This window comes from Onychomys torridus, chromosome X (assembly GCF_903995425.1).
Source record: "Onychomys torridus chromosome X, mOncTor1.1, whole genome shotgun sequence".
NCBI classification, from domain to species: Eukaryota; Metazoa; Chordata; class Mammalia; order Rodentia; family Cricetidae; genus Onychomys; species Onychomys torridus.
In genome coordinates this window covers 117,609,485-117,627,443 of record NC_050466.1, presented here as the reverse complement: position 1 = coordinate 117,627,443, position 17,959 = coordinate 117,609,485, and the positions used below count along the sequence as shown (strand labels likewise).

General features: G+C 39.8%; 1 non-coding gene across 1 annotated transcript; it reads right to left on the bottom strand.

The window, feature by feature from the left end:
- Nucleotides 1-2,560: 2,560 nt before the first annotated feature.
- Nucleotides 2,561-2,668, bottom strand: LOC118574956. Its single transcript, XR_004943819.1, has one exon. It is a non-coding gene; the product is annotated as a U6 spliceosomal RNA (small nuclear RNA).
- Nucleotides 2,669-17,959: the final 15,291 nt, after the last annotated feature.

Sequence of the window (17,959 nt, the reverse complement as noted above, 5' to 3'; positions counted from 1 at the left end):
GACCAGGAAACTCTCTGTTGGATAGATTTCATAGTGTTAGAAGGTGCTTTGCAGGCTGCTGGGGGAAGAAAGACATCAATGGTCATATCCAGTGCTGAACCCTACATGCTACAGTACTGACACACAAGGCAAGATGCATCCATTGGTGCAATAGTGGCAGGACAGCTATAGGGCTAACCAGTTGATTTCTGGTTGCATTCACAGTTTACTCCACAGGAGTGATTTCATGCCCAGTACTGTGAACCTAATGAAAAATCCATGTCAAGGAGATCATAAATTCTAGGATAGAACCTGCTATTGCCATATTAATAAATGATTATGAAGTCAAACTGTCCTCTTTTTTTTTCAAGACAGGGTTTCTCTGTGTGGTTTTGGTGCCTGTCCTGGATCTCGCTCTGTAGACCAGGCTGACCTCAAACTTATAGAAATCCACCTGACTCTGCCTCCCAAGTGCTGAGATTAAAGGCGTGCACCACCACTGCCTGGCCAAACTGCCCTCTTAAATATTTATGTTTATACTCATAGATTTGTGCTACTCTTGATCAGGGAAGCTTCACTTGGAAATGAGCAGTGGTTAATGCAGAGATTCATAACGGGTTAAGTGCTGAGAATAAGTGTAAGTGCTCAACCCTAAATGGGTATCTGTATCAATCCCCCCCAACAGAAGGCTATGGGAGCATTGCAGAAGAGGGGACAGATACAATGTATGAAGTGAAGGAAGGAAAAGGACACCGTGAAATGCTATCTGTCTTCTGGATGTGACATGGACTCAAGGACACAGACACAGCACCTGTGGTTTCTGCACAATATCTGTACAAGATTAAGATAGTTAAAGTTCAATAGAAAACCAAGACTGCCCACATCATCTCCACACACTCAGGCCTAATGCTGGATGCACATGTCACACACCCACTTGCCTGGTGAGCTCTCCAGAACCCTCCCTCCAACACCATTCCCACACTCTCACACTTAGCACTAACTGTGCAGCTTCTGCACTAGTATTTCCTGTTGAGTTCTCCAAGAATGAACACCATCTGAACTATCTGTGCTTTCCTGAACCAGGCTCTAGCTCTAGAAATGCAGTTCCTGCACCTGCTTTGCCTGGTGAGCTCCTCAGAACCTCAACTGCCAATGTCATCCCCATACTCTCCTGCCTAGCTACAGATATGCAGCTCCTGCACCAGCCCAGTCTCAGGTAAGCTAGAACCTGATTCCAGACATACAACCAATAAAACGAGTCCACATACCCAGGCACATCACAAAAACACGAACAATATGAAAATTGTATGTGTTCCTCCCCTCCCCTTCTATAAGCTACTAGTCTTATAGAAATGTTCTCCACTGAAAATTACCCCAATAAATACCAGAACACACAATTTAAAAGAACTATGATAAATTTCATCAAGAATTCAAAACTTTTAAAGAAGACATGAACAAAAGCCCCAGTGAACATATAGAGTACAAAATAAATGCTTAAATGATGTCTAAAACACATGGATCTCTCAGGGTAGGGGAAATAGAATAGATTTTGTGAGGAGACTGGGGGCAGGTGGAGATAGGAACAGGATGGATTAAGTAGGGGGTGGAGGGAGAGAGTACTAGGAAAGATGACTAGAATTGGGGGACATTTCAGAGGCAAGGTAGAAACCTAGAGCAATGGAAACCCCTAGGAAGCCACGAGGGTGACTCTAGAGAAGACTCCTAGTAATGGGGTATATGGAGCCTGAAATGTCCATCTTCTATAACCAGGCAAGTCTTCCAGTGGACAATTTGGGACACCAACCCAGCCACAAAACCTTTGGCCTACAATTACTCCTGCCTGCAAGATGTGCTGGGGTAAAGGTGCCGCAGAACTTGTGGGAGCAGCCAAGCAATGACTGGTCCAAATTGAGACCCTTGCCACAAGAGGGAACCCATGCCAGACACTGCCTGGAGGGCCAGAAACCAGAGTCTGGATAGCACAGAGACCAAGGATAGAACCAAACAGAAACAGAAAAAAATCAATGAGATGATTCTTAATGATATTCTGTTATCCTCATAGACCCGAGCCTAGCATAATCATCATCAGAGAGGCTTCATCCAGCAACTGATGGGAGCAGATGCAGAGACCCAGGGCCAACAATTAGGTAGAGCTCAGGGAAACCTGAGGAAGAGGAAGGATTGTAGGAGCCATAGGGGTCAAGGACATTACAACAAAACAGTCCACAGAATCAACTAACCAGGACTCATAGGGGCTCACAGAAATTCAAATAACAATCAGGGAGCCTGCCTGAGTCTGACCTACATCTTCTGCATATGTGTTATGGTTGTGCAGCTTGGTGTTCCCATGGGACTCCTAACGGTGCTAGCAGGGACTGTCTCTGATTCTTTTGTCTGCTTTTGGGACCCTTTTCCTCCTACTGAGTTGCCTCCTGCAGCCTTGATGGGATAGATCTAGGTTTTTTGTTTTTGTTTTTGTTTTTTTTGTTTTGTTTTGTTTTTTTTGAGCTGAGGATCGAACCCAGGACCTTGCGCTTGCTAGGCAACCACTCTACCACTGAGCTAAATCCCCAACCCGAAAAAACATATGGAACGCTTCACGAATTTGCGTGTCATCCTTGCACAGGGGCCATGCTAATCTTCTCTGTATCATTCCAATTTTTAGTATATGTGCTGCCAAAGCGAGCACTCTAGTTTTATTATAGATTGACAATCCGTGTTTGGTTGATATTCCTGGGGAAGCCTGCCCTTTTATGAAGAGAAAGGAGGAGGAGGAGTCGATCAGGAGGAGAGGGGAGGTGGCTGGGGCTTGGAAGAGAGAGGGGAGGAGAAACTTCAGTGGGGATGTAATATATGAGAGAAGAATAAATAAAAAATGAGAATTCATGGCTTGTACAATATATGTTCTTACTCTCAGCAAGACTGCCATTGTCAAATTCAGCTTTTGTCATTCACTAGCTGTGCCTCAAATTCTGCGTCTTCATTTTATTTTTATTTGTTTTGGTATGTGGGGGAATAGGCTTACCTGAAACTATTGTTATGAAAAGTAAATAGATAATACACAAAAAAGACTATCAAGCCTTGAAGAAGAAGTAGAGGAACTGAACTAATAAAGCAAATAAAATGAACAAACGAACAAATCCCAGAGAGAAAACTCCCAGGAACTATAAGAAACCTTGAAAAGACAAGATTTCTGAATTGTGAGCATAAAGGAGAAGAATCCTGGGCCAAAGGCATGGACCAGATCTTCAGAAGGCTCATGGAATAAAAATCCCCAAATTAACGACATACCCAAACAGATACAAGAAGCACACAGAGCACCAGCTAGACAGGACCAGGTAATAAATTCCAGTGGCATATTACAGTTACCACACTAATACAGAATCTATAAATAGAGGACATGAGAGCTGCAAGAGAAGAGCCATAGTCACATATGAAGGAAAACCCATCCCCAAACCAGCTTGTTTCTCAATGGAAAATTTTACAGCCAGAGGAGCTTGGAGCAATGTACTCCAAGTCCTAAAAGGCCACTGATGTCAGCTTAGACTACTTTACCAAGCAAAACTATCTGCTGTAGTTGAAGGACAGAGACAATCTTTCCATGATGTAAATATGCTAAAAAAAAAAAAATATGTTCACCAAACTAGCCCTATAGAGAATACTGGAAGCAATGCTTCAGGGAGAAGACAGAAATAAACATAGCCAAGAAACTATAGGAAGAAAATAAACTTAGTCCTAAGTACTGAGACACAAAGTATGACTAAAAACACAAACAAGAAACAACTACAAAAATTTAAAAAAAATGAATGCACTAAGGACAGATCCTGGTCCCACAGACTGGGTTCCTCCCAAGCAGATCAAGCTATTCAATTGTCTCACTTATCCATCTGGGGGCTCCACAGCCTTTGGTTCATAATTCGTGTGCTTCCATTCGTTTGGTTATTTGTCCCTGTGCTTTTTGCAATCTTGGATTCAACAATTCACGCTCTTGCAGACCCTCCTCTTTCTCCACAGTTGGACACCTGGAGCTCCACCTGAGCTGGCTGTTTGAAACCTTGGGCTTACACAGGGACACTTTGCTCAGTCTGGAAGGAGGTGACAGGACCTGCCTGTACTGAATCCACCAGGCTTAAATGAATCCCCAGGGGTTCCTTGATCCTGGAGGACATGGGAATGGAGGGGAGGGGCTGGGGGGAAGGTGGGGGGGGGGGAGGACAGGGGAACCCCTGGCTGATGTATAAAATTTAAAACACATAATAATAAAGAAAAAAGTAGACCCTCCCCAAAAATGAATGCAATTAACATGCACTTTTCAATAATAACTTTAAAAATATTAGTGGCCTCAACTCATCAATCAAAGTACACAGGTTACTTAAATGAATTAAGAAACAAAATCATCTTGTTGTCTACAAGAAACTCAAGCTTTTGCCACCTACAAGAAACTAGGATAGGACACCACATTAAAGCAAAAGGATGAAAAAAGAATTCCAAGCAAATGGAACCAGGAAGCAAGCTGGTGTCACTAATTTTAATATCTCACAAAATGGAATTCAGACTAAAACAAATCAAAAGAGATAAAGAAGAACACATCATTTTAACCAAGGGAACAAACAATTAGCCAAGAAGATATTACAATCCTAAACATATATACATACAACAAATTCTGGTGTACATAATTTCATAAAAATCACACTATTGGAATTAAATACACGGAGTGTGTCTACCTCACTTATAGTATGTGACTCCAATATCTCATTTTTTCCATAGATAAGTCACCTGCACAAAAAATAAACAGTAGAATTCAATGATATCATACATCAAATGACTCTAAAAAGTATCAACAGAATATTGATATACATTCTACTCAGTGACCCATGGAAACTGCTCTAAAATAAGACCACATTCTGGAATACAAAACAATTCTCCTTTGCAATTTTTTTTCCAGAGCTGAGGACCGAACCCAGGGCCTTGCGCTTGTTAGACAAGTGCTCTACCACTGAGCTAAATCCCCAACCCCCCACAAAACAATTCTCAAGAAATTCAGATGACCGGAATGCAATGAAGTTCATGAACAGCAAATGAATCTAGTAATTACACAGACTCCTGAAGATTAAGTGACACTTAACTTAATAATGAAGAAGAAATCAAGAAGGAAATTGAAAATTTCCTGAGATTAAATGAAAATGTGGCAACACAACACAACACAACAAAACCTCTGGAACACATTAAAAGCAATCCTAAGGAGAAAATTTATAGTTCTAAGCACCTATATTAAAAAATCAGAAATAGCGCAAATGACTTAATGACAAACCTCCAAGAATTTGGAAAAATGAAAACAAAACAAACCCAAATCCAGTAAAGGATAAGAAATAATGAAAAATAAAACACTACAGAGAAATAACAAATCTAAGAGCTGAATCTCTGAGAAGATGAACAAGATTGACAGATCACTGGCCCTATTAACCAAAAGAAAGAATTGACCCAAATTAACAGAACCAGAGATAAACCGGAAAACAGTATAACAGACACCAAATAAATTTAGAATATTACAAGGGAATACTTAAAAAAAAAAAAAACAACTATACTCATTTAGTTAGAAAATCCAAAAGAAATGGATTAATTTCTAGATTTATCCAAACCACTGAGGTTAAACCAAGAAGAGATCAAGAACTTAAATTGTGGACTCCTTGCCTCTCAACACCTAACTGCAGGCAGGAAAGCTGATCCTGAGGCCACAAAAATGGGAGGGTTGACCCTGCTCCTCACCAGGTACAGCACATGGAAGAACAGGCCTTGCCCCTCGCTTGAGTAATTTAACACTAGAACTGACCCTGTTGACAGGAGCACAGGAGATCTGGCCCTAAGTGTGGGAGAGATCTAACCCCGCCCCTCATCTGCCCTCCATCCCCTGCCCCTCACCATCTGCAGTGAGTGGGAGAGCTGGCCTTGCCTCTCACTGGCTGCAGCACTTGGGAGAGTGGGCCCTATACTTCACCTGGGCAAAGTAGAGCTGACCTTGTTGGCCCAGATGCAGGTGAGTTGACCCTGAGGGTGTGAGAGCAGGAGAGATGACCCCACCCCTCATCTGCCATGCGGTGGCATGGGTAAGAGAAAGTTGCTCCCCCACACACACACTCCTTGCCCGTAGAGCTGGCCTTGGAGGCACAGGAGCCAGAGAGCTGGCTCTGCACCTCACCAACTGCAGCAGCCCTGCACTTTGCCTGGGCAAAACAGTAGAGCTGGCCCTGGTGGTATGGATGTGGGTGTGGGTGAGCCAGCCCCCAAAGCAGGAGAGCAGGAGAACAAGGGCCCTTCCTTCTCCTTGCTGTCTGTTGCTGTGGGTCAGCTAACTGGGGCAATGGTGGAGAGCTTGGACTGGTGGTGTCAAGAGGGAAAGCTAGCAGGCTGACCAACCCAACTACCACCTAGGCCCAGAACCAGGGCTATGAGTTGGTCCATCCCAACATCCACCTCATCTATGAACTGCTGGAGCACTTCAAGGGGCTGGACCTGCAGATCCAAAGCTACAGGATCTCCATGACACAGGGCAACAACAGGATATCAAAGAGGAGTCCCAGTGAGGGCCCAGTATGGAGGATGTAGTAGCAGCCAAAGATTTTGAATGAGGCCAATGACTCATTGCAACAGTTAAGATATATGGACTAAATAGAGTGTATACTATGTGACTCACTGTGTCACACTACAGCTTCCATGCCCAGACTTTTTTCCGTTTCTTTCTGTATGTTAGTTAGCTTGTTTAGAATAGATAAAAGAAAAGTCTAAAAAAGAAAGAACTTAAACAGACACAAGGAAAGAGAAAATTGAAACAGTAATTTAAATTCCTTCCAAAAAAAAAAAAAAAAACCTCAAAAAAACCAAACAAAACAAATCCAGGCCAAAGGGACTCACAGCAGGATTAATACTTCTTAAATTATTCAGGAAAATTAGGAATAGAAGGTATTTTTCAAAGTTCCCTCTAAGAAGCCAGTATTAGTCTAATACTAAATCCAGTAAAGACATAACAACAATGCTAAAGCCCGTATCCTTGATGAGCATATATACAAAAATCCTCAATAAAATACTTGCAAATTGAATAGAGAAATAATCAAAAAGATCATCCACCAGGATCAAATTGGCTTTATCTCAGAGATGCAAGGATGGTTCAAAATACAAAAGTCATTAAATGCAATAAAACATACAAATGGGCTAGATATGACAAACCCAAAGCCAACATTCATCCTCATTGGGAAAAAAACAAAACAAGTCAAATACATTCCATTAGAATCAAAAGTGAGACACGGCTGTCCATTATCATCTCTCCTTCTCAATACAGTGAATGAAGCAGCACTGGCTGGAGCCGTCAGACAACAGAAGGAAATTAAAGACATACAAATAAATAGGGAAAGAAATGGAATTATCCCTATTTGCAGATGACATGTTCTAACACATGATATCCCCAAAATTCTGCCAGAAAACTTTTTAGAAATGATCAACACTTCAGAAATGTGGCAGATTACAAAATCAACTTTAAAATTCAGTAGCCTTTCTATATGCCAGTAGCAAATGTGATGAGACAGGAAGCATAGAAACTTGCCACTCAAAACTGACTTTAAAAAGAGTCCTAAACAAGGGGTGGAAGACTGCTACATTGAAACCTTGAAATATTTGAAGAAGGAGATTGAAAAAGCCTCTAGAGGATGAAAGAACTTCCCATGTTCATGAATTTGTAGAATTAACACTGTGAGAATGACTATCCTACCAAAGGCAACTTACATATTCACGCAACCCCAAATCAAAATTCCCACAACGTTCTTTACAGAAATAGAAAAAAATTCTAAAATTAATAAACAACTGCAAAAAACCCTTGATAGCAAAAGCAATCCTGAGCAAAAAGCACAGTGCTGGAAGGATTGCCATGCTGGATTTGAAGACAGGTTACAGAACTATAATAATAAAAACATCCTGATAGTGGCATAAAACAGATAGAGATCGGTGGATAGGATAAAAGTCTCAAACGAGTATATGTAACTCTAGCTCTCTGATATTTGACAAAGCTATCAATATACACCCTGGAGGAAAGACAGCAACAAACAGTACTAGGGACATTAGATGTCCATATGCAGAAGAATTAAAATAGAAGTACATTTTTCAACCTGCCCAAACATAAACTCCAAATGGACCAAAGACTCCAAAGTGAAACCAGAAACACTGGAACTGGTGGAAGTAGAAAATATGGCACACATACACAATGGAATTCTAGTCATCTATATAGAAAAATGAAATCATAAAATTCATACATAAGTAGGTGGAACTAGAAAGTATTAAATTGAGTGAGGTTACTCAGACAAAGAAAGACAAACACTGCATGTTGTCTCTCATTTAGGGATCCTAGCTCAGCATTTTTAGACATCAATATATAACCAGGCGTAACTGCAGAAACCAGGAAAGTGAAAAGGGACCATGGAGATGGGGTCCTCTAGGGAGAGGGGTAGGCACAGGTACTATGAATGGATAAATGGGAAAATGGGGGGGCTTTAACTGGGGAAAAGGGAGGGAGGGCAATACAGAGGGAGAGGAAGTCGAGATAAATAATACTGAGGATGTTTGAAATGCCATATATTTATTTAATATATATGTAATATTTAAGTGTATACAGAGAGGGAGGAGGGAGAGGGAGAGGGAGAGGGAGGGAGAGGGAGGGAGAGAGAGAGAGAGAGAGAGAGAGAGAGAGAGAGAGAGAGAGAGAGAGAGAGATTGCATGCAGGTATGACAGTTGGAGTGATAAGGCTTCCCCTAAAAAAACCATAGACCATTTAACAAAATCCCCACCGCTAGGCATGGAAAACTTCCCTTCGAGTTGTTAGTCAAGGGGTTTCACGAGATTCCCAAGCAACAGAGGCTATTGCAATTGCCCTGAACCTGAAGACAAAACCCGATTTCTGAAGACACCATACACTTCAAACAGGACTTGGAGGAACTAAGCTGTATCTGACCTGGAGGCTTCCTTCTTGAAGACTTGCTTGCATAGTCTCCAAAGGTGCTGTGCACTGCCAATGCCAACAAAGGAAAACAATCAACAGCCCTACCGAGTTGTAACACCTAGGAACCACAACAATTACCAGAAGACCAAGATATCCCCAAGTGTGCAATAGTGGAACACACATCTTGAAAGATAGCCAACAACTTTCTAATTGGACTTAGCCCTGCTTAAGAGAAAGTAGCTCGTGCCTGGTAGTGTAAACCTAGAGAAGAACCTACTCTTGTATAATATTAAAAGGACCAGCCTTAATATTATACTTCCCAGGGACTCGGAAGAGAAAACTATGAACGGTGAGAATTATTTTCGGGAAATGAATCTCAGCACACCAAGCTCTACAGTCCACTTGCTTTAATTCCTCTGGCATAACATCCTATTTACACAGCTTCAATTCTTTTCTCATGCCTAGCTCCTTTCTTGCCTGATTTCTCTCTACCTTTATCTACTGCTCTAAGTTCTATCTTAATTCTCCTGTCTTAATTCTGCCTCATCTAGGTCCTTCTCATCTCGTTCTTACCCAGCTAGTACTTCCCCATCTGGCTCTTCCTCATCTTCCATCTCATTCACACATTCTCTCTGGTCAAAATCCTCCTTATCCCTCTCAGTTCTCCGTCCTCAAGTTCTCCACTCCTATCTTCCTCTCTGTCTCCTTATACCTCTAAGTCCTTCTCTGGAAATAAAACTGCCTTTTTATCCCTTTGACCCTTATCTTTCCAAGCTCTCTCTGTTCCCACAGTTTCTGGCAAGTGTGCTCTTTCACTAGGCAATTTGGCTAGGCAACTTCCATCACAGATAGATGTACCTGTAACTTGGAACCCTTTAGTTCTGAGTTAATTGTTAAGGGTGGATCTAAAGCTAGAGATAAGACTTTGGAAAGGAGAAAATTAAGCTTAATTGGCACATCCACCAGGCCTTCTCAAACAGGTAGCCTGGCCACTTAAGTCTGTTCTAGAGACTATTGAGGTATCTCTGATAAGGTACTTTCCTCTCTCTGGGGATGGACCTGGACGGATGCTGCCAATGATGATAATTACAGGGAGGCTTGAATTGGGAGCTCTGGCTGAACATAGCTGTCAGTGCACAAGGTTATCTAAATATTCCTATAAGTGGTTAGGTAAGTAGTTAGAGGTCTATAAAGTTAGTAAGGCTGCAAGAAAAGGAGGGTCTGAGCTAATTGTGCAAAGCTACTATTTAAGATCCACCTGACCTAAGCTGTGTGGAATTTACCTTAATTTCAGGAGACTTATTATGTGGTGGTTTGGACTGTTATTCCTGTTATTCCTTGAATGTGGCTAAGGAAGATATCTGATTCCAACACTGAAAAGAGAATAAATGGATGGGCCTGAGGGAAAGAAGTCATTCCTGAGGCTGTTCTCCAAATACCTTGAATATGTATGTCCAGAGAGTGATCAGTCCACACTGTTAGCAATTCTTAGGAAAAAGATCAATTGGGAAAGCTATGAAGACACACATGATTTTTGTAACAGAAGACAGCTGATATATAACAAGCCAAATAACATCAAAAGCTCCTTGGAATTTGGCTTCCTATGAATGAATTCCTTGATCCATTCAGGTAGTGGCTTTGCCATAACCAGCTGAGTTCTTGTAATACATTCCTGCAGCCCGTAGCAACCTATGAAGATCATTTTTTCTAACCCAGTATAACTTCTTTCTTATTTTTTAAATGAAAGAAGTATAATTTACACACTGACTAGCTGAATTAGAACCAGTAAAGTCCCTACCTTCAAGAGCTCATGGTCTCCTGAGAGAAACCAACACATTTTACAAACAGCAATACTGCATAGTAAGTACTATACCAAAACTATGCCCACATTCTATAGGCACATGAGGGAAGAGCGAGTATGTCTGCTTAAAAGTACGAAAACACCAAAGAAGTATTTAACCAACTGGCAAACACTCCTTTCTTTAGGATAACTTCTAACTGCATTCTAAATACTTATCCTTATGCCCAGAGGAACAAGACTGAAAAATGACAGATCTTATTTTTGTAACACAATTTGCTAGCCTGTGTCTTTTGTTTGAGAGAATTAGGACCATTAATACTCAGTCATTATTGAAAGGTGAATATTAAGTTCTTTCATTTTGTTAATTTTGAAGTTTTGGGAGTTTCATATTTTTAATTTGTGTATATGTATGCCTCTATGTGGTCTTATACCCTCAAAAGCCAGAAAATGCATAGGATCCCCTGGATCTAGACTTTAAGGTACCTGTGACCATCTGATTTAGGTGCTAGGATCTGAATCCCAGTTCTTTGCAAGAGAACTACATGCCCTTAACTGCTGAGCTATCTCTCCAGTTCAGTCATCTTTTGTTTAACCATTATCTTAATCTGTTTACTAGCTTCTCTATAGCTCTTTAGGTATGTTTATTTTCCTCTTAATTCTGAAATATTCTTTTGAGTATCCTCTATAGGGCTGGCACGGTGGTCATAAAATCCTCTAGCCTGCACTTTCACAGAAAATTTTCTTTCTACATCAATTACAGTAGATAGTTTTTCCAGGCATATAAGATTAGATTGGTAGTTCTGATTTTTCAGAAATTGAATTGTATCTTTCCAAGCCCTTCTGGCTTTTAAGGTTTCCATTGAAAAGTCAGCATTTAATCTTAGGGGCCTGTCTTTATATGTGACTTGGCTCTTCTCTTTTGCAGCTTTCAATACACTTGTTTTGTTCTGTATATTGAATTTTTCAGCTATGGCATGGGGATTTAGATATGGCATGGGGATTTTCTTTCTGGTCCTATCTATTTGGCATTCTATAAGACTTTTGTTTTTATCTGGATGGGAATCTTTCTCTAGATTTGGGGGATTAACTTCTATGATTTTATGGAGAGTATTTCTTGTTTCTTTGACTTGAAATTCTTCTCCTTCTTGTATGCCTATAATTAATATTTTTTGTCTTTTCATGATATCCTAGAGATCTTGCATGTTCCATTCATATTTCACTGACTTTGACTGAGCCTACCTCCAACCCCACTACTGTGTCTTCACCACCACAATTCTATCCTTCTTATGACCCATTATATTCATTAGGTTCTCTATTGAACATTTCAATTTTATTATTTGATAATTTCATATATGAATGCAGGGCATTTAGATCATATCTACCACCACCACTCCCATTTCTCATCTCCACCTCCTCTTGCTATATTTTTCATTTCCAACATCAATCCAGTTTAGTTTTGTCTTTAGCATTTCTATCTCTTTACTGAATTTTATATCTACATCCCGAATTGATTTCCTCTTGTCATCTAGCTATTTGTTTATGTTCTCTTGGAATATATTTAGTTTCCTCTTTGAGTTGTTTGAAAATATTTCTTATTGCCTCTTTAAACTGTGTGTCTGGAATTTTTGTTTAGATTATTTTCACTGGAGCCATTACTGTAGGATTAGTTATTTTTGGAGGAGACCAGTTGTCTTGAGTTTTTGCACTGAGATCTGCTCATCTGGGATTAGAGCACTGGTCAGCATTAGAGCAGAGCATTTTGGTGTTGCTTAATTCAGGTCACCTTTTATTTTTAGTGGAAGTATCTGAAGTGCTCAGGAGAGACTAGAGTTGAGTAGAGTTGAGGTGATGTTTTCCTCTTTTAAACTGCTATTCAGGGAACCAGGCTGTATCCTCAGACCCCCACTGTGACGTGACTACTTTTTGTAACTATATTCACTGACCAGTAGTAAATACACCATGAACACTGAGAATCAGTTGACTACAAAAAGGTTCTTTATTAAGTCTTAATTGGGAAAATAAAGGGACACCAACAGTGTGTAGCAATATATATATATATATATATATATATATATATATATATATATATATATATACACACACACACATATATATGTATATATATATATATATTACACGCACACGCACACATATATAACACTAATAATTTGTAGTAGTATATTAATTATTGTGGATATGAGTGGAGAAAATTCAGGGAAAGAAGAAAGAAATCATAGTGGGATTAGTGATTAGATTGCTTGACAGGATACAAAGGAATGGGACATACTTAGGAACAATGATAGAAACTAATTAAAAACACATAGGGGGAATATATGAGAGTTCTGTTTAAAGGTACACTGCAAAGAAAAAAGCAAAGATTTGCATTCGCATAATGTAAAGCCATCACATCTCTTGGGAGGTTGAGTGCTAGAGACTATAAAGTAGGATAGCTTGTATGTTTTGAAGGATATAAAGATAATACAAGATGGTAGGGGGAGGCATGGATGGTGAGGGACCAGCTACATAGGTTGCTACATTGACCTTGGGTATTACATAAATAAGGAAGCAGTGGGTAAAGACTGGTTTTGGGGTCAGATTCTTGGATGACCCTCTGACCTCATAGGATGATGTGGGGTGGAGGCACATCATGCCTCAAATGGGGGCCACCAAACCTCAAATGGTAATGGGGAGTTGGGACCTGACTATGGGCACAGCCCCTAATATCTAATGGTGTACCACAGCTGGGCTGAAGTACGGGGTGTATTCCCTAACCTCAAATGTCAAACTGGAGTCTAGGTCAAAGTGCAGGTTTGCTCCCTATATAAAACAGTCACCAGGAGTTAGGGCTGTAATACAGTCATGCTACCTAACATCAATGATGACCAAGGGCTGATAAAGCCATTTTTATATATGATGGGAAAGTGGAAGTGAGACGGAAGAGGAAGGAAACTAGCAAGAGGGGAGAACAGGGAGGGGAGAAAATATGAAAATGAACATTCAAACAAAAGGCATTTAAAAGTCAATGCAATCCCAGTAATAATCCCCATCTCAGCCTTCACAGAAATAGAAAAAAAATCTATGCTAAAATTAATATTGAATCACAAAAGACCCTGGATAGCCAAAACAATCTTGAACAAAAAGAACAGTATTGGAGGGATTGCCATTCCAGACTTCAAGATATATTATAGAGCTGTAGCAATAAACACAACATGATATGGGCAAAAAACAAAAAATAAAAATAAAACAGAGTTGTAAAGCAATGAAACAAAACAGAAGACCCAAACATGAGTACTAAACCTACAGCTACCTGATATTTGACAAAGAAGCAATAAAATGTACACTGAAGAAACATTATCACCTTCAACAAGTGATGCAGGGAAAACTGGATGTGCATAGGCAGAAAAATGAAATTAGACCCATATCTATTACCCTGAACAAAAATTACCTCCAAGTGAATAAAAGACCTCAATCTGCAACCTGAAATGTTAAAACTGCTGGAAGAAAATACAGGCAGTCTCCTACAAGATTTAAGTTAGGAAGAGACTTTCTGAATAGGACTCCATTTGTCAAAGGATTGAGGCCAACAATTGAGACGAGGAAAACTCATAAGGAAACAATCAATCAATAGTGTGAAGAAGAAACACACAGAATGTGAGATATCTTTCCCAGCTATACATCTGATCAAGGATTAATATCCAGATTATACGAAGAACTCACAAAAATGTCAATGAAATAAATGACTTGATTAAAAATGGGCTAAGGATCTAAACAAAGAAGAAGAAATAAAATAAGGGCTAAGAAATACCTCAGAATTGTTCATCATCCTTAGAAATTAGGGAAATGCAACTTTGCTGTTTACTTTTACCCCAGTCAGAATGGCCAGGATAAACAAAAGAAATGCCAACAAATGTTGGCTCAGTTGTGAGAAAAGAGAACCTCATTCATTGTTGGTGGGAATGCACGTTGCGGCAGCCACTCTGGAAACCAGTATGGAGAATTCTCCAAAAACTGAAAATAAATCTACCATATGACCCAGCTGTATCACTCCTTGGCATATGTCCAAAGGACTCAAAATCCCACTCCACAGATAATTGCTCAGCCATGCTTATTGCCATCCTAATCAAATAACTAGGAAATGGAAGCAACCTAAATGTACTTCAATAGATTAATGGATAATGAAGATGTGAATACAATGGAACACTATGCAGTTATAAAGAAAAATGAAATTTGTAGGTAAATGCATAGACCTAGAAAATATTGTATTGAATGAAGTAACTCAGATCCAGAAAGACAGATATTACATATTCTCTCTAATCTGCAGTTTCTAGCTCCAAATTTTCATGAATGAGTATATAACATGGAGTAACCACAGAAACTAAATAAATGTAGCTACCACCCTCATCAAAGAAGCTTCTCTTTTCAGCAAATGGAAACTATCACAGAAAGCCACAACTGGACACATGCAGAGATCAATGAATCCTGGGGAGTTTCACCTCAGTGTGCGTGTGCATGTGCGTGTGCATGTGCGTGCGTGCGTGCGTGCGTGCGTGCGTGTGTGTGTGTGTGTGTACATCACAGTTCCTTCATCTATGGTTCAGGAAACATCATAGAAGAGGGAGATGAAAGATTTTTAAAACCAGAGTACCAGGAAGTCTCCAATAGAAATGGATGCATGAACAAGATCTGAAGAATGGCAATACCAACAGACATGCTAAGGCAGATGGGGGAAAATCTCACAAGATCATGTCATGGGACAAGGAACTACAGACATGATAATGACTGCTGAGAGAGGGAGAATTAGCCTCTCCCGGACATGAGCTAAGTAATTGACCATCCAATAAAAAGTGGTCAGCCCTGAAGCCATATACACACAATAAGCAAAAACATAACCAGTGAGATGTATTTATATATTATACATGTATATGTGCACAGATAAACACAAACATACACACACTAATAATAATAATCAGTGAAGAAGAGGCTATCAATTTGACAGTGTGGGAATATGGTAGGAGTTGGAGGGAGGAAACTTATGAGGGACTGAAGGAAACAAAGAAAAGGTACAAAGTGATAAAATTATATTTTAATTAAAATATACAAAAATAAATTTATAAAAAGCAACAAAAGAAATTGTTAGCTGAAGCCAAACAGCACAAAAAGAACAAAGCTGGAGTCATCTCACTACCTGAGCTAAAACAGACTACAAACCTGCAGTTACCAAAATTACATGATATTGGCATCAAAGCAGACACATGGACTGGATTAAAAAGTCTAGAATGAAATTGGTGCATCTATAGCCAACTGAATTTTTACAAAGGTGCTAAGAATACACAATAGAGAAAGAACACAGGGGCAGGCAAGACAGCTCAGCAGGCAAAGGCACTTATTGACAAACTGACAACTGTAGCAAGCATTCTTGTCGGACTTTCTGTGGACCGCCAGTCCACAAACAATGACATGGAGACTTATTATTAACTATGAAAGCCTGGCCTTAGTTTAGGATTGTCCCACTAGCTCTTATAACTTAATTTAACCAGATTTTATTAATCTATATTCTGCCATGTGGCTGAATACTCTGCACAGTATGTCCGACCTCTTCAGTGTCTCCCTGGCATCTCACTAGAGAATCCACCTTTCTTTTTCCCAGAGTTTTCTCTCTGCCCAGAATTCCGGCCTATACTAACCTGTCTAGCTATTGGCCGTTCAGCTCTTCATTAAACCAATCAGAATGCGCCTTAGGCAAAGACACATCTTTACAATGTATTCCTCAACAATCCCCAGGATCCACATGATGGAAAGAAAATCTGACTCCTGAAAGTTCCATGTGAACCTCCTTCAAAAATCACACACACACACACACACACACACACACACACACACACAGAGAGAGAGAGAGAGAGAGAGAGAGAGAGAGAGAGAGAGAGAGAGAGAAGAGAGAGAGAGAGGGAGGCAATTAAAATTTCATTTTAAAAGAATGACAATCTTTTCAATTTGGGTGCTGGGAAAATCACATATCCACCTGCAGAAAAAATGAAACTAGATCCTCATTTCTTGCCAGATACAAAACAAAATCAACTTAAAATAGATTAAAGACTATATCAGTCACTAACCATGAAAGTGATCTACAGGCAATCTAATGGAGATATTTTCTCAATTGAGTTTCATTTCCCCAAATATGTCAATGTTTGTGTCAAGTTGACAAAAATCAACCTGCACATCATGATTCTAGTCAGAATGGCTATTTGAAAAAGATAATAAGTGTTATTAATTATGCAAAAAGGGTAGGTTAAGAAAATACCATGCGAGCCAATAATCCCACCTCTGGTATACATCTAAGTCTGTAAGTTAATTATTTATTGAGCAGTATTATTTACAAGAGCTAATACAACAAATCAAAGTACATGTCCATCAATGGATAACTAGATAAGGAAAATATCATATATACAGAAAGAAATACTATTCAGTGTTTAAAATAATGAAATTCTATTATAATACATTAAAAGAACCTGGTATCCACTATATTAAGAAAAACAAAGCACAGAAATACTACATGATCTCATTTATACACAGAATCTTTTTATTATTGATAATAGATTCTTCTCTCATACAATACATACCAACCACAGTTTCCCTTCTCTCTGCTCTTCCCAGCTCCCTACCACCTCTGCTTTCCCCCAGATCCACTCCTCCTGTTTCCTCTTCAAAAACCAGCAGGCCTCCAAGAGACAACAGTCAAACTGGACAAAACAAGAAACAATAAGACAAAGTAAAAACCCTCATAATAAGGCTGGGGAAAGCAACTCAACAGGAGGAAAAGAGTCCCAAGAGCAGGCAAAAGAGACAGAGACACACCCACTCCCACTGTTAGGAGTCCCACAAGAAGACTAAGCTACACAACTATAACATAGACACTGGTGTAGATCCATGCAGGCCCCATGCTTGCTGTTTTAGTCTCTGTGAGTCCATGTGAGCCCTGCTTAGTTGATTAAGTGGGCCATATTTAAGAATCTTTATCCATAGAACTGCAGAGGGTAAGTATAGAGTAATGGAGTAGAAGGAACAGATATCTCTCTTTAGGAAAGGGAAATAGAATAGCTAGATATGGATGAAAGTAGGGACAGGAATGGAAGGATCAAGTAGAGACAAGGAGGATACAAAGGGTTGTGGGAGGGAATGCAGGAAAAGAGCTAACATTAAG